Source organism: Ochotona curzoniae, unplaced genomic scaffold, assembly GCF_017591425.1.
Source record: "Ochotona curzoniae isolate NIBS_2020 unplaced genomic scaffold, NIBS_Ocur_1.0 contig_4645, whole genome shotgun sequence".
NCBI lineage: Eukaryota > Metazoa > Chordata > Mammalia > Lagomorpha > Ochotonidae > Ochotona > Ochotona curzoniae.
This window is the reverse complement of record NW_024466353.1, coordinates 2,636,341-2,662,766: the sequence shown is the minus strand read 5'-3', so window position 1 is coordinate 2,662,766 and position 26,426 is coordinate 2,636,341. Positions and strand designations below refer to the sequence as shown.

At 43.7% G+C, this 26,426-nt stretch overlaps 1 long non-coding RNA gene and 1 other non-coding gene across 3 annotated transcripts in view; one reads left to right on the top strand and one right to left on the bottom strand.

Moving 5' to 3' along the window:
* The window catches only part of LOC121161158, a 42,870-nt gene that overhangs the window by 5,240 nt on the left and 11,204 nt on the right, over nt 1–26,426 (top strand). Inside the window, exons 2-3 of one of the 2 annotated variants that reach the window (XR_005884644.1) lie at nt 10,396–10,473; nt 26,136–26,322. This is a non-coding gene — a long non-coding RNA (uncharacterized LOC121161158). Of the gene's footprint in view, nt 1–10,275; nt 10,474–26,135; nt 26,323–26,426 lie in introns of those variants that run through there. The other variant, XR_005884643.1, reaches the window with a different exon arrangement.
* LOC121161168 lies at nt 5,637–5,743 on the bottom strand. The gene has a single exon (XR_005884649.1). It is a non-coding gene; the product is annotated as a U6 spliceosomal RNA (small nuclear RNA).

Genomic DNA, 26,426 nt, shown 5'->3' with positions numbered 1-26,426 from the left:
TGGGAAAGCAGTCTAGGATGGCCCAAAGCCTTGGGACCCTGCACCCGCTGCGGAGACCCGGAAGAGGCTCCTGGCTCCTGGCTTCAGATTGGAGCAGCTCCGGCTGTTGTGGCCACTTAGGGAGTGAATCATGAAATGGCAGCTCTTCCTCTCTGTCTCACCTTTGTTCTGTATATCTGATTTTTGCAATACAAATTTAAAAATCTTTTTTAAAAAGATGCTTAAAAAAAGAAAAAAAAAAGAAATAAAAAATTAAAAACCTGGAAGAAATAGCCTCCTCTGATGGGTTTCTGCATGCTTTATTCTTCTGTTGCTAGGGCCTAGGAGAAAATCACCATCCAAACCTTCTTTCTGGTGAAGATATCAAAGAACATGAAATATTTGCAGTATTTATTCATAATCCATAATAGGAATGATTTATTAGACTTTTTTCTTTATTCACAGAGAACAGATTGCAAGAATGCAATGATACCTTCGCTCCTTCCTGCCATCTCCCTCTGCCTTCCTTTCTTTGCTTTTTCCCCTCTATCTAATGTTTCATACTTTGGATTTCCTTGGTAATCACAGGCTCAGTGCTGTTCTAAACGGGGCTGTCTGCAAGCGAAAGCAGACGAGCCCACATGGCTTTGACGATACGCGGCTGGCGCTGTGTTTCGTGGCCCGTGTCAGTCCGTGAGCACGCAGCACTGATGGGGGCGCGGCAGCTCTGACGACAGTCTGAAAGGCAATGAAACCTTTGCTTTCAGCATGGTCACTCAACATTTCCTTCCCTGCTGTCTGTGTGTTTGTTTCAAAACAACTTTGGAAAGACTTGATAGATTTACCCGTGGTCAAGAGTTTGAATTCTGTATTCATTTTTGAAACAAAAATGGTTTTTTTAAAAGTCATCCAGTTTTTTTTTTCCAATGGAGATAACGTTGCTGCTCTTTCAGATGCTTTAGTTGATTTCTGTAATTAAATAGAAGACACAGAGATACTGCGCTGTGCAGTCTGTAATTTGTGGTCTGAGCAGTGCACAGAACACACTGCAGTTTCTTCTGTCTTTGTAAAACGTAGTTTCTCGTCTTGTTCATCCAGCTCTGGCACTGCTGATCGGCTTGCTTTGCTCCTGACAACTTTAAGAAAGTCATCGAGTGTGGTCAGCTTCCCAGAGATATCAGATGATATCTGAGGCTCGTTCTGTGTTCTTGATTTAAAAAAATGAATGTCATTTATCAAAAGCTTGTCCCTTGTATTTTGAAGATATTCTCACTGAACTTGATTTATAGGCGCAATCTAGAATATAAATGAACATCATCAAAAAGAGCTCAATCTGAAAGTGTCAGAGATTATGTATATTAGCCTTAGGCAAAAAAAAAAAAAAAATCACTACTAATGTACATCGTAATTCAGTTCATTATTTCTCAAAAAAAAAAAAAAAACTTCCAAGAGGCAGATGAAAGTTTTGGCATCACAAAAGTTCTGAATGGAAAAACAACCTCAAAAGGAAACCTTGGAAAATCATAAATACACTTAGGGCGGGGGTGTCTTCTGGTAGTAACTAGGATGTAGTTAAGCTGATCCCAAGCTGGGTCTCCACGTGGCTGCGGGGTCCCCAAGCCCTGGGCATCACCCCAGGGAGCTGGAAAGAAAGTTGAGCAGCCAGAGCATGAACCAGCACCCATATGGGATCCTGGCCCATGCAAGGCAAGGATGTTAGCCTCTAGACTTTCCCACCGGGCCTGTTTCAAAGCAATCTGTTCTGTCTCCAGCTAGTTTTGAAATGTTGGTTTCAAATTGGTATCTCTGTAGGTCTTATGCCTTGCAAGCTGTCTTGCCACAGCAGTCATCAAGAACGCTTTCACGTAGACCATCTGCGTGTGCAAGGGCTCACGTTTGAAGAAACCGTGACGCCTCCCAGGGGATTCTGTTTTCAGAAAAGACATTCTCATTTCTTCTGTGTGTTCTCATTTAAGGTTTCCCCTTCCTGTTTGCTCTCATCGGAACAGGCAAAATTTGAAAAGAGAGGTTTTTTTATTAAACAGGTATTATAAATAATGTTTAAAATATTTGTTGGATAAGTAAAAGAGAAGCATAAAGAAAGGCAGACACGGAGCTGCGATGTCCTCATTGTTGACGCAGTGCCTGTTTATGTCCTGGCTGCTCTGCTTCCAGGCCCGCGTCCTAGCAGTGTGTCTGAGAAGGCAGTGGAAGATGGCCCAAGAACTTGGGTTTCTTCCACCCAGGTGGGAGACCAAGATGAAGTTCCTGGTTGCTGGATTTCACTTAGGTGTGACTGTTGCTACCACACAGGGAATAAACCAGTGGATGAAAGATCTTTCACTCTGTCTCACTCTGCTCGTATCACTCTGATTTTCAAATATATCAAAGAATTTCCTCTCTATATAGAATGTTACTACTCATTTTAGAAGCTGCAGTGACTGTCACCTATGATTTGACCACGTTCCTGTTGGAAGCTTAATCTCCACTTTTACATGTTAATGGCAATTGGGGCTGGGGCCTTTGGGAGATGGGATTATTGAGGGCAGGATGGCAATGTTGGCTTTGCGAGAACAGGAGGAGAGCTCTGAGCTGGCAGCTGGCGCTGTCTCCCTATGAGATGCCCTCTGCCTGTAACAGTGCAGCAAAAAACAAAAACAAAAAAACAAAAAAAAACTAAAGTATTTGCTTCTCAGTCTCCAGTTTGTTAAAAGTAAATCTCCTTCCTGTATAAATTACCTTGTTTCATAAATACAGTTACTGCAACACAAAATGGACTGAGTTACTATCTTTCCTGTCTGTTTTCCCGACTGGCTGGTCAGGTAGGATGAAGGTTATTATTTCTAAATGTTCTCCACATCCAAGACTGGCTTCTTGATTTAGTACCTTTTTTTTTTTTTTTGGACATCCACTCCCAAAACAAAACAATTGATCAAAGCTTTCAAAATGAATGAAAGTTTATAGTCACACTCCGAGCTCTCCAACTCCTCTTTCAAAGTTAGTGTGCAATGAAGAGGCCTAAATGTGCCCCTCTTACAAATATATAGTACCTCGAGATCCTTTCCATCTCGAGCTACTCCCGCACGAACAGCTAAAGACTCAGTCTCCAGAACAGAGCTGTTTATTTGGACTTCCTGGACTATGGGAAGTACTAGACACCTGTAACATCTGATTGTGAGCTACATGTGGCTAGTGAAAAATCTCCAGTTTTTTAAAATTTCAATTAACTTAAACTTACACAGCCACATTTAGCTAATGGATGCCAGCAGGAACAGCATGGCTTCAGTCAGAGACAGATCTCATTGCTCAGGTAGCACGTTCCAAGACCCGTCAGCTGTGATTGCATATTTTTCCTTCCACACTAAATGTATTCTCTTCAAAGTCATGGTCACTGTACACGATATAATTTCAGTTACAACAGGCATTATACGTCACAGTGTCTAAGTAAATTTTAACTAATCATTTCTGTCCATTTTTTCATGTGTTTCATTATTTTGTTTGGACATGTCTCTTTCGATCATTTAAATGCAAAACACTTCCTCTTAGTCTCTTAAATTCTAGATAAGCCTGTAAGTTGATTGTTTAGCTCTGATGAAGTACTCCAAGGAGAACTACAAAGGATTCATAAAGCTCACAGTAAAGATTTAAAAAAAAAAAAAAAAACACCTGGAAATATTAGCTTGGAGATGTTGCAAGGAGAGCACCTGTTGGTAGTTGTGCAAGCCTCTGGTGGGAGTTGTCCAGCTGGTTTGCTGGTGGGTAACCTAAGGTCAGGTGATGCTAAATAATGGTTGGAGAGGAGTGAGAAGGTCAGGAGCTTAAATACCGAACTGTCATGCAGATAGCTCCCACTCCTGTCCATCTTCGGGGCAAAGGCAGGCTCACCAGTCACACCGTAAGAAGGATCCCTTGGTTCTGTGAATTGAAGCCATTTCTTTTCAAGATAGGACTTTGGGTATCTCAAGGCTCTTTGAACGTCTGTAGAACGTTGACTTAAAAGATTTATTTTTCACACAAGCGTTTAAAATTACTGCCTATGAGGGAATTTTCCGAAAATTCATGAGAAATGTCAAAATAAACATTTAAGGGAAAAGAGACAGGAAGTGCAGTGCACCTGGAATATACATGAAAACACTGGGACCCCAGAGTCCATACTCATGGTTGTTCACACCTTTGCTTGTGTTCTCACCCAACAGCCTCTAAACTTTGACCTGTTGAGTTCTTTGCCAGGTCTAGTGTTAATGCTTTGAGTTCTACCCGTGGTCTATAGGATAAAAGGACCTGGCCAACCGCCCTCAGGATTTCTTTGTGTTTTTTGTCTGGGCACTGGACTGTGCTTTCTCATATATATATATAACACTAATTTCCTTTTTTATTGGTTTTGATGCAGTTTAGTCAGCATTGGGGGCTCCCTTCCCTCTCCCCCTCATCCTCATTGTACCTCCCCTCCCGTCTGTACCCCCCTCCACTTTCACAATGTCAGTCTTCATTGTGAGTTCATTCTTGTATCCAGGGCCCTCATGGAGGTACAATGAGAATGAGATCTTTGTTATCTCTGGGCCATCTCAGGTCATTGTAAACAATCACTCTGTAATGGAAAGCTGATTAATGAATTACGTCACAAGATCTTATTACGAAAGTGATCTTATTACATAGTGACAAAAGGTCAGATTCACATGTACTATCCCTAGATTTGACATCATAATATCTTCTATTATAGCAAACATATGATATGTTACCTTTTGGGATTGGCTCATTTCCTTTAGCATACTAGTCTCTAGTTTGACCCATTTGGCCACAATGAATAGTATTTTTTTTTAAATAGTTAAGTAGTATTCCATAATGTACATGAACCACAGTTTCTTTATCCAGTTCTCTGATGATGGATATTTAGGTTGCTTCCACATTCTTGCAATTGTTGATTGTGCTGTAATAAACATTGGGATGCATGTTGCTTTCTCGTGTAACAAGTGTTTTGGGTATATTCTCAGAAGTGCTATTGCTGGGTCATATGGTAGGTGGATTTTTAATGGCCTAAGTGTTCTCCATGCTGACTTCCATAGTGGTTGCACCAGACTGCAATCCCACCAGCAGTGGAGTAGGGTTCCTTTTACTCCCCGAAACCTCACCAGCAGGTGTTGTTGGTAGTTTTCTGTATGTGGGCAGTTCTTTCTGGAGTTAAGTAGAACCTCAGTGGTGTTTTTATTTGAATTTCCCTTACTGCCAGAGAGCTGGAGCATTTTTTTCACGTGTCTGTTAGCCATTTGAATTTGTTCCCTTATAAAATGTCTGCCTATTTCCTGTGCCCATTTCTTGACTGGTTTGTTTGTTTTGATGTTATTATTGTTCTGGAGTTCTTTGTATATCCTGGAAATTAACCCTTTGTCTCCTGTCTAGTGTGCAAAGATCCTCTCCCATTCCATTGGTTGCATTTTTACTTTGTGGATTGTTTCCTTTGCCGTATACAGAAGCTTCTTGGCTTAAAATAGTCCCCTCTGTTTATTTTGGTCTTGACTTCCTTTGTTTTCGATGCTTTTTCTAGGAAGTCATTGCCTACTCCTGTGTCTTGCAGGATATTTCCAACTTTTTCCTCCAAAAGTTTGATGGTTTCTGGGTGTAGCTTTAGGTCTCTTATCCATTTAGATTTGATCTTTGTAAAAAATATGGGATGCTTCATGACTTTTTGTGTCATCCTTGCGCAGGGGCCGTGCTCATCTTCTTTGTATCATTCCAGTTTTGGTACATGTGCTGCCGAAGCGAGCGCCGTTCTCTCGCCTGCGATGTCTTCTCGTTTGTTGACGGCTTCTCAAGATGGCCTTGGGTGCCATCTCCGCGTCTGCAGAGATCTGGGAGTGTCCTTTGTCTTCTGATCTTAGAGCAGGCAGTGGGTTAAGCTGCACTTGCGATGCTGGTATACCATTTTGGAGCATTCATTTCATCCCCCACTGCTTGTCTTCCGATGCAGGTTCCTGTTAAAATGCATGGGGAAGCAGCAGAAGATGGCTCAAATATTGGGCCGCAGCACTCATCCAAATGAGACTGGAACAGAGTCTGGCCGAGCTCAGCTGTTGGGCCCTTTGGGGAGTGAATCAGTGAAGGGAAGATTGCTATTTCTCCCTCTCTCATCGTCATTCTACCTTTCAAAAAAAAAATACATGAATAGCTAATTAATAAAAATATATCATAAGTGTCTGAGGTATAAATTTGGGTTTGTGGAGCTCATCATGGATCTTCACAGTATGTAATGATGCATATGAATGAAACAAAGGGATCAATTTACATTTCAGCCTTAAGGGTAACTTTTTTTGTCTGCTCAAATACTTGCAGATCAATAAAATTATGGTAATATATCATCTTTTTAAAGATTTATTTAGTTTTATTGGAAAGGCAGATCTACAGAGAGAAGGAGAGACAGATCTTCCATTCACTGGTTCACTCCCCAGGTGGTCGCAAGGTAGCTGAGCTGATATCAAGCCAGGAGTCAGGAGCCTCCTCTGGGTCTCCCACATGGGTGCAACGTCCCAAGGCCTTAGGCCATTCTCCACTGATCTCCCAGGCCACAAGCAGAGAGTTGGAAGGGAAATGGAACAGCTGGAACATGAACTGGTGCCCACATGGGATCTCGGCGCATGGAAGGCAAGGATTTAACCACTAGGCTGTCGCACTGGGCCTAGTAGTATATCACTGATTCGACAGAGATGTAAGCCAAAGTTTGACAAAACTACATTTGCATCAATGCTGATGCATTACAAACCTTTCCTTTTTTTCTTTGTTTTATCCCCCTGCTGTTTGCCTGTCTGTATACGGTGCATTTCATTGAAGATGCTGGAGACTGACCCACCCATGTCTGCCAGTCTGTTTGAGAGTCTGCCATCCTAGGCCAGACCTCCCTGGATGTGACTGACGACTAAGAAGGAGTGAGATGGAGGAAGGAAGGAGTGTGGGCAGGGAGAGGTTCTAACTCTGCTGAGTTCTGAAGAAGAGCAACATTTGTTACCGAAATGGCTGAATACCATCAGCGCGTGCCCAACGCTGACCATGTCACAGATGGACAGTGCCAGTGGGAGGATTCAAAGGAGCGTGACGAGGTGAGACAGCTAGCGAACTGGCAAGAAGGTGTTTCACCAACTAACAAAACACTTCTGTGCTTGGTAAGATCCAACGCGGGTAGCTGGAATGAACATTCGCATGAAATTTTCAACGTGTGGCTTGGTCAACTCCCTGATCTCAAACAATCCTTTTGTCTGTGCTCTACAAGAAGGGCTCACAAGCCCCCGTTACCTCCCAAGGGGCAGCCCCCTAGATATCCAGCAGAAATGCCTGCCTCGTCTGCTTGACTCCAGCTCTCATCGCACGGTGGAGACAGGTGGAGACGGAAGGACCTTGCTGCTCAGCTCCTCATGCACCCCCGAGGCAGGCTGCCCACACTTGGCTTGGTGGGCATGTCCTGAGCCCACACATAATTCACTCAATCCACCTGCACTTCTGAGCCACAGCACTGAGTCGGCTGCAGACCTGATTTGCTGACCAGCTCCTCGCTGTCCCCTCTACCTTGGACTGGACTGAGGAGGCGAAGGCCTCGGCCAGGGTGAGGACTTGATTTGTACACCACCAGAGCCTTGGATATTCTTCGCAGTGGGTCTTCTGGCTCTTCCTTCCCCTGTGCTGTCTGACAGCAGGAGAGAACATAAGATAGAGAGAGAAGGTTTCCATTTGCTCTCCACTGGAGTAAGTTCTCCTTGCTCTGCGGTCCCTCCCCACCGGTTAACAAGTCACCTTGCTCGATGCCTTTCTAGTTTAACATGCAGACAGAGAAAGAAACGTTGCAAACTGTGGAATTACTGCTGAAGAGCAGCATTTTGTAACTCAGCTGGATTGGAGTGTGGGGCAACACCTTGCAAAATGTATCACAAAGAACAACAGAATGTGCTGTTGCACCTGTCGCGAGTACTTGAACTTCTGAATAACGATTTTAGAGGTTTTATCTTGCTAGAAAGTATTTTAGAAACTAAAGTGGGACTTAATTATTTTTTTTTAAAAAAGTATTTCTTCTGGAGAAAACACTGGTGCCATTTAAACAAGAACATTGGAAAATGACGAACTGGGATTCTCTTCACCTGGATGTTGATGTGCCTCAGAGAAATTGGGACAGAGTAACGTGGATTGTTACAAAATCAGGTGGACCCAAGGCACTGGTTCCTTGTTTCCCTTGGCCTGCAATCAGCAACAGTAACTGACAAAGCAAATTCAGGGCAACTTCTGTCTTCAAGCCAACCAACCAAGAAGTCTGCTCCTTTGGATTCTTGGTCTCTGTAACCACTTGTTGCCCTCACAGGGCGAAATCATTGCTCTCATTTTAGACATGGAGGAATGCACGCATCGCATCGGGGCAGGCAGGGAATAGACTCAAGTTTTCCTGTTGAGTGGTTGATGACAAGGACCGTGGACCAGTTCCTTGCTTTGCTTGTCTGTCCTTGAGTGAAGTATTCGGGTCCATTAATACTATTCTTTTTATCTTTAGCAGCTCCAACGTTGACACTAGATGCTTGAGGCCTCTGGGCAAGAGACAAGACTTGCTCTTGCTGCCTTCCATAGCAAAGTTTTGCAAAGAATGCTTCTCCCTGTCCCCTGTGAGTGGTTTAGTTTTGGAATCACGAAGGTCAAGGACAAACCAACCCTTGGGAGAAAGGTGACGCTCCACCGGCGCTGGCTTGCCTCGTTGGACTTCAGCATTTCTCTCTGTCCCTCTCTTCTCCTCTCTGTCATGCTGCCTTTCAAAAAAAAAAAAAAAGTTCTGCTAAGTAGCCACTGATCTATGGGCCTGACAGCAGTTTTCCTTCACTCTGGGACCAAAGGAAGCAGCAGCGGCTGTCTGTGTGGTTTGGGTCTGATGACATTAAATTGCCAGTACCAATCTTCACGGCGTTTATTTCAGAAAAGCCCAGTCTTGGAAGTCTGTGGTCTCGAGTCCCACCGCTGGCCTGTATTCTGGGATTCTGCCTGGGTGGTGTGTAGACTAAGGCCTGCCCTGGCTGCAGCCCCTCTCCACTAAGACGCACTGGGGGCGGGGGGGTGGGGAATGACCTCTAGTAAGGACTCCGGCGACTGCCCCTGCAAAACTCAGTATTAATTACTTAATTGGCCCGCGGAGGAAATGAATACATAATGCCTGGGGAGATTAGTCTTCTCCTAGGTTCAATTTAAGTTAATCATAAGTATTTCTGGAAAATGCCTGTGTGGGTTTTTTTTTCTCTCTGTAAGTGCAGTCAGCAAGTCTGAGCGGAACGCTCCGGTGCTGTCTGACACAGCCGCGCTTGGACTCACAGCCGTGCACCAAGCCTCGCTTCACCAAGAGGGCTTGGGGAAAGCTCTGGGCCAGCTGAAATTGGCCAAATGGCAAACACATGACTTCAGGAAAGAAAAGTGGAAATCCCCAGATGGAAATGAGGCTGAAATAACTGGGCACTCCGTCCTGAGCTTTAAAATAAATGAAGTGCAGGAAGTTACTACTTCTTGACCGTCAGAAGCATAGAGTAAGGCAAATTGCTTTGCAAAAAGAAATAAGGAAGATGTTGAGAAGAACTGTCTCTGTGTTTGGCTTACAAGCGATAATTTCTGTTGGCTCCTTGGCACTGTTTTCTCATTGCGTGGTTGGGTGGTTTGTTGAGTACAGGTTATCTGCTGGAAGTGCATAGGAGATTGGAATAACCTGTACAGAACTCTGAGTGTACAATTTACAGAACTAACTGTAGGGACTATAGAGATTGCCCTCATGTAGAGGACCTACCTGTTTAGAATCATATGCAAAATAAAATTTCATTCAGATCTCCAAATCTGTAACAGAATCGTTGCCAAAGAGATTAAAATTTAAGGGGCTTAGGTAGGATGGCTTGGTAAATCGCCTGGTATCCTTTGCGTTTCCACTAGAGGGCACTCTTGCTTTACAAATTCTCAACCCTTCCCATCAGAGAGTTTTCTCCAAGGCTTGGCTGCGTGATAGGTGGTCTAAGCTGGCAAATGCTGTGCCAAGCGAAGTTAGAGAAGTTGAGAGGAAACAATATGGCATTTCTTTTTTTTTCCTGCTTTCAAATGAGAAGTGTATGCCCAAGGTTAACAGAAAGCAGCCTCCGCCAGAACTGTTTTGCTGGGGATGTTTTCACAGGCCACCGGAGCCTGCCCTAGGGGAAGGCAAAAAGGGGAGACAGTTGATTTTTCGAAATCGTGCAAATGCAGCCAAGCAAACAGGAAGGTGCCTTGTGTCCTAGACGGGAGCCTTTCCTTTCCTCGTACAGACGCTGGGGTGTATGGGGAAACAGCCAAGGCATGGCATGCATGTGGCCCCAGAGTCGCTTCTAGAATGTTCTGGTTTTGTGTAATGATGTTCACAACGAGGTTTGATCCTTTTCCTGGGCACAGGTCGATTCTGAATGGGGGTGACCCCACCGGAAGGGGGCGATCGCTGATGGAGGACATCCCATCCGCTGGACAACACAGGTATTTCTGTCTGAGTGCACCTGTGGGTGGCTGGGGACAAGGCCTGGCAGACGGGAAGCTGTGCCATAACCGTAGGAGGGACCAGCAGAATTAGTTCCTAAAAGACAGTCCCCATCACCTGTTGGCTGGGGAACGTGGGCCTCTAACGCCGTGCGTGGGGTGAGCTCCATGGCGGAACTTTGCAGCTTACACTGTGACTCTCGAGGGGTTCAGCCCAGGTGCCTGTGTGCATGTCAAGCTGCCCTCCCCTGTAGATGGGAAGGCAGGGATGGACAGAAGTGAAGATCCATGATGGAGACAGTAGCTAGCAGGTCCCCCCCACCCTCAGCCTGGCCAAGGAAAACACTGTTGTTTTATGTCTTCATGAAAAGTTCTGCAGGGTAATAGGAAAATCATGTCAAGATAGTGAGAGGGCTCTCTTAGCAGGATTTGTAAAGTACACTTCCGGCAGAGGTCTCGATGAATCACGGATGAGATCAGGTGACTGCCTGACTTGGCCCTGTCGGACTTGAGTCAGAAACCTGGGGCAGGGAAATCAAGCCTTCAGCAGGAGCGTGCGAGCCTGGGGAGCAGCCCCTTGGAGGGACCCTGCCCGGTGGGGGGAAAACTTCCCTTTTCCTTCGCCCCACTGCAGACAGCACCCCTGGTTTTACCACGGCAGCTCCTGGCCCCAGGTTTTGTGTCTGGGCTTTGCAGCAACAAAAAACCTCTGGCCCGAACGTCTCACTTTCTATTTTTAAAAGTCAGGACTTGGGGAGTGTCGGGAGCCTGTCATTTACTCAGCGCTTGAACCAGTCAGATGCACCTCAAGGCACGGATGAAGCTCAGATCTTCCTGCACAGGTTTGCCTGCTCCTGCGAGGCTCTTCAGGTTGGCTTTCATGTGTGGCATAATCAGCGTAGCGCCTCGGTGCAGCACGGCTGGAGTGCGGTGCCTGATGCTGGGTGCTGTTTGTAGGGCCTGCTGCTTGCAAAACACCACACGATTTGCCAAGTTTAGAACCCCCTGGAAACCTGTGCAAATGAAACTCCAGAGAGAGTGCCAATTTTTTTTTTTTCTTTGTGAGGTTCAAGTTCTTTTAACTTTTGGCATAAATGGGACTTCCTGTTTCTAAGAAAAAAGAAGGCTTTAAAAAGTTTCTTTTTCAAAGAGCTCCTCAAGAGCCCTGGACATGCAGTTGGGTTTTCACAAAAACAGTATTTTGATGAGTTAAGTGTAAATATGGATTGAATTTCCCCTGAAACACGCAGGGGTTTGAAAAAGAGCTGAGGGGGCGGGGCGGGGCAGGGGCGGTGTGGAGGGGAGGAGGGCCCAGCACAGTATAGGGTTTGCCGAACCCAAAACATTTGAAATGCACTTTGAGGTACTTGAGTGAGTCCCGACATGCAGTGTGGTCCTCTAGGATGGCAACAGCCAGAGAGCAGCCTTTGCTCAAATCGTGCAGGCACTGGCCTGGACCGGAAGTGCTCAGCACTGCATGGCGAGCAACCCGGAACCCCAAGGAGTTTGGCCAAACCCTCAGCGGGGCTCAGGCCTCAACTCCTTGCCCAAGTATTCCAGCTCCAAGCAGAAGGAAGCAGTTGGCTGGCCTCTCTTGGGCCTGCTTACAGAGTACACTTCCTTACGCATAACACCGCTGTCAGGCGGACTCAGAGTCAGCGAGAACCCACGGGAGCCTGTTCCCCGGGGTCTGGTGCACTCCAGGCCAGTTGTAGCTTCATCACTTTTGATCTTAGCTGAGAGCAGAAGCGGGAAGTCTCAATAAAACAAAATCAAATACAGAAACCCCAAAGAAAACATAATAACAAAATACACTCTAGAAAGCATATTGTTGTAAGGTATCCAGCGCCATTCATTGAGCGCTGAAGGGTTGAATGGCATTCCCAGAATGAATACAGTTTGGATCATGTTGGGGAGAACCACCCAGCTGCTAAGGTTGACTTTGGGTGTGCGGACTGTGCTGTATAGAACAGGCCATGGACAGGGAACAGGTGGACCAAGCAACACGGCCCCTAACAATGCAGATCTTCCAGGAAACTCCAAATCCCCAAACACAGGATATCCATTTCCTCTCTCTCTCACCAACCTGTTTCCGAGGAAGATGGTGCAGGACCTTTCCCTTTGCTTCACGAAGATTCTTTTGTCCTGTTGTGTCCACTGCTCAGGTTATCTAAGAACCAGCTGCCCTCTTACAGATAGATAGGGAAACGAGACTGAGAGCGCTTCTTGTTTCTGAAAGATGGATTGATTAGTTCAGGCCCTCTTAGTCACACACAAGCCCCCATCATTTCCTTGCAAGCATTTTTTTTGGGGGGGGTGGAGATTTCCAGTCATAGGATGATTTATTGGTAGGGAAAGTCCAAATAACAGAAAAATCTAGAAACCGGAGAGTTCCAGACCTTCCAGGGTCAAAGCACATTGCAAGCAGCTTGAAAGAAGTGCATTGTAGTAGAGAGAACATTGGCTAGGCATCAAAAGAGATGGGCAGAGGGCTTGGTTGTTTCCCCCATAATTAACTCACTTGCACTATTAATTCTTCGGTTTCCCTGTATTCCAGAAATGGTGTGTATATTACCTGAATACTTGCCGGGAGGATGGGGTAAAAACTCCAAACTCCTGGCGGGTAAGGATGTCAGAATGAAAAAAACAATATATATATATACACATTATACATAACCTAGAATTATAGTGAAATCAAGTCTAGGAATAAATGTGTTAGGAAAATTGCTTCATTCTTACTTCCTGGTAGCCTGCCACTAATAATAGTAATTACTTACACGGTGCGTTCTCCATGCCAGATCTTTTTTGTTCTTCTATGCATATTAACTGCATTCAGACTTCATAACAGCACTAATAAGTAGTTGCTTTCATTATCCTGATGAGGAAACCAAGGCATAGATAAATAATTTGACTAATTTGCCAACATATTCATGGTGGGTCAGGCTTTGAACCCAGGCAGTAAACAGCAGAGACCAAATTCTTAACCTCCGCGTCGTTATGAACTTTTATCTCGAGGCTAGACGAAGGCAATCCTCCTTCTGAGTTAGTTCTCTGATCTTAAAAACTGTTCTCATCCATTTCCCTTCCTCTCATGTGTTTTACAAGCAAATCATTATGTTGAAATAAAGTGAAACACACAGCAGACATTTCCCTGTAATTTGCCATCTCCGTCTTCGTTGCCAAAAGTCAGTTCTTAAAACCATGCTTTATCTTCCCATGGAGGAACCATGGTGCAGGTTGATAGCAAACTGTTGTGTGTGTAATTGCTTTTAAGGAGGACGACATCTGATTTTCCTGAAATACAAACACCTGCTTTTCCAGAAAAGCAAAGAAAGTGGACCAATACCTAGCAACACTGGTGTAGAAAGCAAGTTGGAGGACAAAGAAATCTCACGGGGGATTCAGAATCTTGTGGAAAAGAGAGAGCCAGGCTGTTTCTGTGCCCTGGGAAGCAGCGTGCAGTGCTATGGCACGGATGTTCTTCTTCTGCTTTTCCTCCTCTTCCTCCTCCTTCTCCTTTTCCAAGTCAAGTTCAATTTTGAAAATTCTGTTTATTTGACAAACTTTCCATTTGCTTGTTCCTTCCCCAGGTGTCCACAAAAACCTGGACACTCAATGCAGCTCTCCCAAGTGACGCAGGGGGTGAGGAATGGGGGCGGGGAGGGCAGACTGCCTCAGCTGCCACCTGCTGCTGCCTCTCAGAGTCCGCATGAGCGGGAAGCTTGAGCTGGCAGTCAGAGCCTGGCTCTACGTGGTGTCCTAGGGGGCTAGGCTCCATGCCTGCCCCCAGCGGGCACTTCCCCAGGAAAGAAAGCGGTGTGCAAAACTGCGAAGGGCTACAGGAGCCGTGTGCCCCTGCAAGACTTTTTTTTACTTGAGGAAAAAGATTGTGGTGAGTTTTGTTTCTATGGAAATGAAGCAATTAGATTAAACAGCAATTGAAAACTGGTTAGTAAAAAAAAACAAAACAAAAAAGCCAATGACATTTCTTTTCATTTCATGCTAAATCATATATTATTGTTTCAGTTAACATCTAGGGAACACTGTGTATGTATGCTTCTATTTAATGAAAAGGTTCTGGTTTTTTTTTTTTTAATTATTAGGAAAACAGCATTGATTCGTTGGGGAAAACAGTGAGACCCAAACATGCCATTGAAGACAATAAAGTCTTCCTGAGTGATTTTTTTGCTGTTAGTTTTGGGGTAGGCATCCATGTGAATTTGCATTTCTAGAATGGTAATGAACTCTTTCCATTTGCCTTACACGTCCTAAGTGCAATCTCTAGGTTATTGCTGACATTGCAGTTTTTAAAGAGGTGCACGCACCTGCCACAGGCTGAAAATGCCCTTCAGCCTTCACCGTTCTCCTCCTAACTCGACACTTCCCTTCTGTCCCAGGAAAGCATGGTCCATCTCTGTGTTTTATCAAACAGTTATTTTATTGTTTTACTTTTTGAGATACGGACACATACGTGTACCAACACTCCCGTCCAGTTTATTCCCCATATGCCTGCAAAACAGCCAGGGTCAGGCCAGGCTTGAGCTGGGATGGGGGCGGTGGTACCTCAATCTTAATCTTCCATGGCGGTGGCGGTGACCTAAGAACTTGAGCCTTCCAGGTTGTGCGTTAACAGGAAGCTAGAGTCAGTAGTGGGGCCAGGACTCAAGCATGGGCTGAGGCCACTTCTGGTCCTCTTTAGGATGGCTGCAGCACAGTGTCACAGCTCTGGTGAGGGCTGAAGATGTGGGCAGGGATACGTGCTGCTGGACCAGGCTCCATCGTAGGAGCAGCAAGTGCAGCATGAGCAAGCTGTGTGTGTGTGAATAGTTAGCGTTTGTAAGCTTACCTGAGGTCCCCTTTCACGTCTAACCATGTGTCACTGAATGACATACTTTGAGAACAGCATCATTAGGCAGTTAGAGTCCAGTCATACTCACTGAGATGTCTGTGACATCACACGATAGTATAATCTGGTGAGATCATCGTGGTAAACCTGGTCTAACATGGACCAAAATGTTGTTATGAAGGCATAGGATTATGTTCAAATCTAGATGCCAAAAAAAAAAGGAAAAAATTGAAGCCCTCATTTTTTTTTTCAGTCCTAATCCAGAAACACGTGCAAATGCAAACAAAGTGATCCATTAGTTCATGCAGTGGACACGAGAATTAGAGCTCAGTTCTTCTTGCTCTGGTCAGTGTGCAAGTGAACTGTCACACCTGTGTAAGTTCACACCTGTATAACTTCACGCCCGTGTAAGTTCACACCTGTGTAGGTCACACCCATGTAAGTTCACACCTTTATAATTTCACACCCATGTAAGTTCACACCTGTGTAGGTCACACCCATGTAAGTTCACACCTGAATAATTTCACACCCATGTAAGTTCACACCTGTGTAGGTCACACCCGTGTAAGTTCATACCTGTATAACTTCACGCCTGTGTGTTCACACCTGTGTAGGTCACACCCGTGTAAGTTCACACCTTTATAACTTCACGCCCGTGTAAGCTCACACCTGTGTAGTTCACACCTGTATAACTTCACACCCGTGTAAGTTCACACCTTTATAACTTCACGCCTGTGTAAGCTCACACCTGTGTAGTTCGTGCAGCGGCGAGGAGAATTACAGCTCAGTTCTTGCTCTCATGAGTGTAGGTGCGTCCTCACACCTGTGTAATCAATGATGCTGAGGAAGTAACAGCTCTGGCAGGATGCTGAGAGTCGTTTTTTTTTTTTTTTTTTTTAGCTCCAGCTTCTTCTTGTCCTACAAATGCATCTCTCCATAAGTTAGGTGCTGTTGATAGGTGAACCACACAGCATCTATCATGTCTCCGCTCTGTCCTTACTTGTGTGTTAAATTGCCTTCATTTGGCCCAAAGAATGTTTACAGCTTTCTTTTTAATCCCTGAGCAAACTTAAGGGTTTAGGTGCAGGACAAATTAGACTCTGATTCAGCTTGTCTTAATTCACTCAGAGATGACCCGGGAAAATGCCTGCTCAAGTTTTCCATCACCCTCACCCTTCTCCCATTTCAAGTCTTTGTCCATTTGCTCTGAATAAGAGCAACGGAGCACATGAAAGCTAATGCACGCAAGTGAATGCATTGTTCGCCAACTAGTGTGAAGAAGTGGGCTCTTTCTATCTAGTATGTTATGATTCAGACAGCAGTGGGGACGACAAGTTAGTGAGAATACCTGGAAATGCCTCCCCTTGAGGGAGGGTCCTAGGGACCACAAGACTGTAAAGGAATGGGAGAAAGAGGAGGATGCTGGGCGAGAAGGGCTGGGCATTGAGCCTGCAGTGGAGGACAGGGCAACTCACCTCCAGGGAAGACCTGTCGCACACAGTGAGCCCCCCGGGAAGGGGACAAGGGAAGGGATAAAGCGCAAGTGACAAGTGGCACAACCTCTCCTTCGAAATGAAGCTGTGTGAGAACCTATCCTTTGTGCCAAAGAACAGTTATTTAAATGGATCAACCTTTAGTGCTCCCGAAACCACAATGAAACAATGAACTTTCTAACGAGATGAAAATTTAGACCAGGAGTTTCTGAATTGCTCTTGGGATAGAAAACAGAAAAGCATGTCTCAGTGGCAGAAGCCATTCCCGCACAGGGCTTCGGCAATTATTTGCAATCCATAAAGGGAAGTCTGCTTTTCCAAATTTGTTGTCTACCGCTGGACCATCATTCCGTAAGTGACAGTCCCATAACCGAGCCCTGCGAGCCAAAGCGTAACGGAGAAGTTCCTGTTGCGCAGTCTTAGGTCTGGGTTCAGGGCACCTTGTCAGATGAAAGAGTCAGCGTAGTTACTTTTCCACAAGCTTAAAATGAATTTTTTTTTGGAGACCTTTTGTAAGTTTGACAAATAGAAAACATTTTGGAAGCAATATGGTTTCATGCTCTTATTTTGCGGGACAGAAAAATGTCACTTCGTCCTGGTCACACAGATGGTGAATAATTCGATTGCAACTTGGTTCTTATTCCAGCTTCTCAAACTCTACATAATGGTGTTTATCTTGAGGTTCCAAAACGTGGATCACTTTTCCCTCAGAAATATTTTCATGAAGTAGAGAATGAATTCTTTCAAAGGATGGGGCTTAAAGAAGGAAGGGCTGGAGCCCCGTCCAGTGGCCCAGCGGCCAAAGTCCTCGCCTTGAATGTACCAGATCCCATATGGGCACCAGTTCTAATTCTAGCATCCTCGCTTCCCATCCAGCTCCCTGCTTGTGGCCTGGGAAAACAGATGAGGATGGCCCAAAGCCTTGGGACCATGCACCTGCGTGGGAGACCCGGAAGAGCTCCTGGCTCCTGGCTTCGGATGGGCATAGCTCCAGCTGTTGCGGCCGCTTAGGGAGTGAATCAGCAGACAGAAGATCTTCCTTTCTGTCTCTCCTCCTCTCTATATATCTGGCTTTGCAATAAAAATAAATTGAAAAGAAAAAAAAAAAAAAGAAGGGCTTTGTGAAGAAAGTACCAATACCAGTCCATTCATGCAGCTTTCAGCAAACGCAGGTTTGGGGAGACACCCTGGGGACTCAGGCTACTTTTAGAACTCCTTTTACACGATGTTGTGCCTCAAATACCGATAGAAAATGTACACAACCAACCACAGTGTTGCTTTTGGCAGACCCCTCGCTCAGGCGGACACTCTGTGTATCGTGACATTCCCATTGGTGACTTTTTGGTAAAGGATTTGAATCTCAGTGTTCTTAATTATTTTGGATTTTTCTTTTTCTTTTAGTCATTTTCCAAGGTAAGCTTCCGTGGAAATGACTCCGATGGACTACACCATGTTGCCATGAGAGAGGTGAGCAGATGCAGGCACTGTCTCCTGCACGAGGCATTCCTGTTCATCTCCAGTTTTGAGATCACCGTGCAGTTTCCCCCAAGTAGCCGATACAATCTTGAGCTTCAAAAGTCAGAGCTGGAAACTAAACAACAACTTGAACGTCAGTGTTCTGGGCTTGAACCTGCTTTGGCATGGGGGAGGATGAGATGACCTCATAGGTCTTTTCCTTCTCCAATTTCTGTGAACCATTGTTCTTGGGAATAGATGATTTAATAGGCTAATACATATTTGTGTTTGCCCACTCTGCTGTTCCTTGTATTTGTTATATTTTACTTGGTTGCCCTGGGAAGAACAAATAGATTATGTAAGGCCAGACACACAGAGGTCAAACTCTGCAAAGAGCAGACTTTGAAGGGATGTGGTCAACAGAGAGGGAGACGATGGTGAATAGGAAACCTGAGCTCTCCAGTGCTTTCTAGATGTTTCCAGAGCAAAGTTGGAGGAAAAGGCTCAGGATGTGATGTCTGCTGGTACAGTGGAAAGAACGCGAAAACGGAAAGAGGACCCAGTGTGAACTCTGACTTGCTGGCATCTGACGAGTTGAGCGTCCACATAGATAATGGTTTCCATCGTACTTACTCTGCTCGTTTCAAAAGGGCTGGCTGGGGAATCGCACGAGAGAATATGAGCTTATGTATTACCAGTGTAAAACGATACATAAATTAGGGATATTATTATCATTTCATGAAGTGATTGTTAAAATCAGAGATGAATCAAAAAAGTTCTGTGTACAAAGACCTGTGCCAAAATCAGCATTCTTTCCTTAAAGTGATTTTGGGAGAAAGAACAAGAAACTGACGATAGGAAATTGAAGTTAATCAGCGCACAGGAAGAAAGCATAGGAAAACCTCAAATGCTCTCATCTTCTGGTTTGCTCAGCATGTAAGCCACAGCATACTGGTGTCTGTAAAAATACTGAAAAGAATCACCATCTGATGAATGACTGACTTTTGAACGTTTTTAAACTGATATGCTAAATAACTTAATATCCACAAGATCAATGAAATATTAGCATTTGGTATAGATGCTCCTAGGTGGCTTCTGGGAGTCGTGAGACAGTGTGGAAAAACATGAATGTGGTGTGCATCTTGTCTTTAATTGCAGTTTAAAGAGTAAATATTCGTCACCAGTACTTTTTATTTATTTACTGGCACCAGCCAATTTTAGTTAACTCATTATTTTATGCGATTAATTAATATTTTATTTCAATAAAATTACTATCCATTAGTAAATTTACCACTCATGAATAAGATAAACTTTATTATCATTGTTAATTTATTTTACTAGTTCTGTTAACTTATTAATAAGATGAAAATTTATTATTTTATATAAAATTTTAGTTTATGATTAATTTATTGGAGCCGGCCAATTTTTAATATATTTATTATTTTATATGAATTAGTTATTTGTTCATTCTTACTTAGTTAAATTTTATTTATTTAATATTATCATTTATTAATACATTTATCAATAACTATTCTTTATTAATTATTGATAAATAACTATTGTTTATATATTATTTTTACTGCAAAGTCAGATATATAGAGAGAGGAGGAGAGACTGAGAGGAAGATCTTCTGTCTAATGGTCCACTCCCTAAGCAGCCACAACAGCTGGAGCTGTGCCGATCCGAAGCCAGGAGCCAGGAGCTCTTCCAAGTCTCCCTCGTGGGTGCGTGGTTCCAAGGCTTTGGGCCATCCTCTACTGCCTTCTCAGGCCACAAGCAGGGAGCTGGATGGGAAGTAGAGCTGCTGCACCCATGTGGGATCTGGTGCATTCAAGGCGAGGACTTTAGCTGCTAAGCCACCGGACGGGGCCCCTTTGCCACCATCTTTAAATAAGCTTTTAAATACCACTATGTTTTTCAAAATGTTGAGTAGTTTTCACTCTAGGTTCTGATCACATCCATGGAAATCACTTGAGTTTTACTCTAACGGATACCATTTGTGTTAAGACCTCAGATGCTGCACACACTCAGCCTTCTCCCAGTGTAAGCAATGCCATTTCCTGGGCCCGTTGGCGATCACAGCAGAACAATTGCAAGATAACCTTTCTGAGTTAGGAAGCGTGCTTCTTCTCTGAACGCCTTGATTCCAATGGATGTCTCAGTTTGTACTTCATCCTTTACCGGCCCACACTACTCAACAGCAGGAGTGCATTGATTTATAAAGTGCCAGTTTCCCAGCAATGTTTTTCCTAAATTTTTTTGGTCTTGCCTTGTAGTTTAGTTGACATCTTTTGTACTACATACTCAATGATAGACTCTTCCAGGGTCAGGTCCACAGACAGTGCTGTTTGAACATGATGAGCTGAGGTGCAGCTGATCATAATGATGCTATTTGACGCTCTGCATCCCCCACTTTGGTTTGGCAGTGTGAAAATGCACCTGTTGGAGCAAGAGACAAGTTAAAAGTCTCCAAGACACTTTGGACGCAGCCTGTTTTCACTGCTTCATGTTCTTCCCCTGAGAGTTTCTCACTGCCAGTAAGTCATGCATCTGGTTGAATAAAGTCATTCTCCTCACATGGAAGGTCTGTGGGTGGAAAAACCTGCCCTGGGGACACAGTGGGAACTGCCAGATTGACTAGCAGAAAGATTCCAGTTTCATTTTCTGTGGGTTTGACCCCTCTCCGGCCCTACATTGTACCAGATGTACACTCTCTCACAACGCAACATTTTACACACAGAGTGGAAAGATGATAGTAAAAAGAAACACTGAGGCTATACTGTATTTGAGTTAATGCACTGAAGAATTTCCATAGAGATGACAGCTGTTCGTTGCAGGAGCTAAAACTTTGGACAGGACACATAAAATTCCCAAGATGATGCAGTGAGTAATTGGCCAGAATTGAACTTACCGCTTGGGTCTAGTTGTAACATCTCGCTCAGCACCAGACCCTTGGGTGTTTCCAATCACGAACCAGGCTGATCTGGCATGAAGGAGGGTAGGGACGGGGATTGAACATTCTGGAGCTGCTGTTATTTTATCTTTTGCCCGTTGACATAAATGGCAAATGTAAACATCTGCTCAGAAACGGTCAAGAGAACATTAAGATGTGGGACCTAAGAGGAGAGATTTTTTTTTGGATAGAGAAATGCATGATTAGCGATGGGGTTATGGCTAGTAGCAAAATGCAAAGGATTTAATCCAAGCAAAAGATTATAAAATATAAAGAAGGACTTAACTGGCACATGCTGATCTGGAAAACAAACCACAGGTGGCACTATCTTTTAGGAAAAGATGAGGAACATGAGCTGGTGTTGGCAGTGAGGTGCAGGCACCTGAGCTGATTCGTCACCTGGCCCTGCCTTGACTACCTTACTTAGATTTGACAAACACTGTATTATCTTCCGTCTTGGGTACCCTCTTTTCTGCTCTGTTTATCTTCATATCATATTCCAGCTATGATATATTCTGTCTTCTTTGACGACTAATATTTTCTGGAAAATGCCAGTCTGGAGGTGATTCTGCATCTAGAATAGTTTTTGACCCTGATGGGTGCTCAAGAAATACTTGTCAAGCCAACATATAAAGAAACAGAATACAGGAAGCTCACCTGTATTCTCTGCTTAGAATTCATCGAGTCATTACTGATCTGGTGATTGCAAACTTGACTTGCTCTTAAAGGAGAAACATTGAGATGGGTATGCCAAGGGTGATTTAGAATAAAGGCCACCAAGAGAGAATAAATAGCTTGTTGTGGGCGATCACCCCAGGCACCTGCTCTGCCGCCTCCTGGGCGTGGCCTAAAGCTTACTTCCCCATGGCCTGAGGCACAGCTTTCGGGCCTACACGTGGAGTATGACCTCCGACATGGCTAGAAGGTCAAGGAGACTACACATGGACATGACCTCTGACATGACCGGAAGATCTAGGGAAACAGACATGTCATACAGTCAATTACAGTGTCTTTGGTGGGTGTGGGGTCTGCTCTCCTACCCTCCCCTTCCTTACCCTTTATAACCTGTAACCTGTGCATAATAAAGCAGATATTCCTCGCTAGCTTGTCTCCGGTGCTTCTTATGGCCAGGGAGCACTGTTGCCGTGACCCTGGGGCCTGCTGGCAGGCCCAAACCCCGACAGCTGATAGGTACTGGGGATACATATACATGGAATTCAGGTTGTCAGTTTCTAGACAAGGAAGCAGAGCAGCACTCACTGTCCACCTAATGTCATTCTAAATATGGCTTTATTGTGTTGGTTTCTATGGAGGGAAGAAGAATCTATTTGTGCTTCGATCTAGCTCATTTTAGGCAAAGACATTTTCTTGTATGAAAAATTACATGCAACTCAAGAGTTTTTTTTTTTTTTTTTTTTTTTTAACCGCAGTCAAACTCTGAGTTAAGGAACAGAAGGAATTCCATTAACAGACTCCAGGCTGAAAGGAATTAACCCCCTGGATTATCCCTTGCTATGGCACCAAGAACAAACCACAGGTCTCCCCTCCCATCTTAACCGCCTTTCCCCACAAGAGACTCTGAGAGCCAGTTTGAGCCATGACTGACATTATAAATTTTTGTAAGGCAATTGAAATGGAACAAAACCAGAACATCAAAATACTCTCCAAACCCAATGTGACCCAATCTGATATTTCACTTGGTTTGAAGCCATGATGTTAAAAAAAAAAAATTGAGTTGTGCTTTGAATGTACTGTTGAGTTCTGGTATTTCATAAAGAAATTTTATGATGGATGTTTAGAAAACGTTTGTGTGATACACGTTATCTTCCTTTGATCTACAAATTTTGAAAATGTCTGTCTGGGGGGTCTGATTTGCTTGAACAATCTGGTTTTCTGTAGGTTTTGTGAGGATGGGCAAAGCTGAGTACAGCTCTTGCTATTGGTTCCCGGCAACGGTATCAATGCAATACTCTTGCTGAAGATGTTAAATTCAAAATGATTCACGTATCGCTTCTCGGCCTTTTGGCTAAGATCAAGTGTAGAAATGATACATGTAATTTGGGTGATATATGGATGATTTAACCTGTTTCACGGAGGCAAAAGCCTGGAGAAGTGGGCATCTTACCCTTTCCACACTTAGAAATCCAAGGGACTTTAACAAGCCAAAGTTAGCCCCCTCATGATGCGTCCACTAGGGTTGTAGCTCCTCTCCCACCACAGGCAGAGTGGGCATCATGCGATGAGAGTAACTTCCACCACAGGGTGGACACCGTGACTGCATTTATCATACCCTGGGAGGGTTGGGCATCCTTTAGAGAAGTTGCTGCTTCAAGCTCTTCCCCCGCTCCCCTCCCTCTTGCTTCTCATGGAAGCAAAAGAACACCTTTTTTCCCCTTCCCTAGGAAAACAATAAGAATTCTCTTTCACAGTTTTTTGGTGTTGGTTTCTGTTTCTTTAAAGTTTCCAAATTCTTTGAATTTGACTTCTTGGGATGATCCAGGAGAGAATGGCACCTCCACGTTCTCTGAGCTTCCAGTTGTACCTAAAGACTAATGGTGACAAGGAGGACTGTGTTAGGAGAGGAGGTGGTGACTAAGGAACAGCCAAGTGTAACTTCTCCTAAGTGTAACTTCATCTGCTGGAGGGATGCCTGGAAGAAACCATATGCCGAACGTTCCCATCTACCCATTTTATCCTGCATACCCATAGGTGGTTGTTCATTCATTTTCAATGAGAGATTTCTCCTGGTTGAACGTAACTGGATGTTTGGATAGTTCTGGGGGTGAGGCTGTAACGAGTAACGCTGTGAACAATATTCCAGAACCTGCCTCTGGTCCAGTTGTTCTTGGCTTTCTGTCAGAGTAGAATTTCTGAATTGTGTCTCGCTTTAAGACATGATGGTTATGTTCTGTTTTGTGCTTCCGATGGCTGTGAAGTTTTGTTGTTCTACATCCTCATTAATTGTTATTGCATCCTCCCTCTACCTCTGTACTCACACTGGGAACTTGTAGTGGTGCTCAATTTGTGGTGGTGATACAGATCTAAAATCTTTATTCTCTTTGGTTTTTATACCACTATCACAATGTCCTAGTTACTATACGTATCTAATATGTAAGTCAAGTATTATTTGTTCTTTGTGCTCAGAATCACATTAGCTAGTCTTTTGTGGCTACATATATATATTTTTTCTGTTTCTGTTAAAAAAAAAGTCATTTGCATTTTGGTGGAGATTGTGTGGCGTCTGTGCATTGCTGTAGGTCGTATGCTCATTTTGATTATATTAAATCTTCTAATCTACGAACACAGGATATCATTCCATGTTTTTATGTCCTATATAATTAATTTTATCTTTATTTTATAAATTTCAATATAGAGGACTTTTAATTCTTTGATTAATTTATTCCTATTTATTCACTTCTGGTAGGAATGTAGACTAGTGCGGTCAAAATTTGCATACCCTGGTAAGTATATAAAACCAAATCAATTTTTAAAATTTCAATTCATAGGATATAGCAGCTTCTTTGGTTATGTTTTAAAATCATTTGTCTTACAATAATGATTAAGACAGAAGTATCAGTTTTATGAGAATATTGCTTTATAGTAATGCCATGCTTCATTAAATTTTTGTTTTTACCAAAATTAATTTGTCTTCAAACTTGAATTGTTTTTTCCTTTTGAACGATATAGGAGTAGGGAAGAGAAAGAATAGAGAGAAGATGAGGGAAGGAAAGCAGAGAGGAGTAGAGGAAGGGAAGGAGAGAGAATAAGCTTTCAATTATTGATTAATTACTACGGTGTCCACAGAAGTACAGTTGAGTCAATCCCAGAGGCAGGAACTCAGTTTGGGTCTCCTACTTTGGTAGCAGCTACTGGAGTCACCACTTGAAGCTTACTAGTGGGGCGCTACCTTCACAGGTAGTGGGAACTAGATGTGGAGCCGCCCCTCCAGGACATCAGCTGTTTCTCCCAGGTCTGTCATTAGGAGGCTGGAATGAAGAGCAAAGCCGGGACTTGAACCCAGTCACCCAACATACAGCATAAGCATCTTAGCTTATGCTGGGCCTGATGTCTGCCCCGTTTCTGTGGTGTCTGCATTTTTAGGCACCTGAAACTTACAGCCTTCTTTACAAGTTAACACCTTTCTTAAAAGTTAATCACTATTTTGTTAAGTAAAATATTTCACTCTGAGGAAACATATTTTGTGTTTTGTATTTATTTTAAAGTCTTTCGTGTGACAGTGAATGAACCTGATGTTATCATTTTGTTTTGCTTAGTATTTCTGTGATTTCTGTGGCCTGTGTAGGTATTGAAAATAGAAACCCATGAAGAATCTGGAGCTGATAAGGAGTTGTAAATGTGGCTCTTGCAGGCATCCATGAGACATGCAAAATAGGCAGAGTACAGATGGCTAGGCTCCACTGATGAGATTCTGACTTGGTACAGCAGGCTTGTAAATAAGTTCAAGTCATTTTGAATGAGTGGATCAGAGCCACCCACCTGACAATGTCTACTGGGATGCTGGTGGACTTTGTGTGTTATGATGACCAGTGTGTTGAACCATCAACCAGGTGGTGACCACCAAAGAGCATAGCAGATAGGTGTCACTCACAAAATGCTTTTTTTTGTACTGACCCTCTGAAATTAAGATCTATGATCAAATTGGTGTTTAGGTAAACTCAAGTTATGATACTGTCTCCATAAATAATAATCATCTCTGATGAAGTTAGCTTGTATAAGTTATACCTTCATTTTATACTATTTCAATTAATATGACCTAGGTGGAATAACTGTTTTGCTATTACTATTTACCATCAATTAAACATATTTTAGTGTCATGTCAATGTTATGCTAGGCACTGCCTGTGTAATAAGCATTATGTTAAATCTGTAATGGTGTTTCTTATTGATCTTCACAGAGTTTTATGGAATGCTCATTGTAAGAACACAGAGATGAAGAAAGAGGAACTCAGCTGTGGATATAGAGCTGGTAATAGCAGCACCGATGTTGGAAGTCACAGTTGTCCTGAGAACGTGGTGCTTCTGGTCTTCAACCGCATTCCAACTGCCTCCCCTAATACTGGGAGTTTATGAGCATGCAGGGAGGTGAGAATTATGGTAGGGGATTTTGTGACAAGCTACGTTGGACCCATTCACATCTACTGTTCTTTCTTTGCCTCTCCATTCACTGAGGGCTGGATCATAGCTAT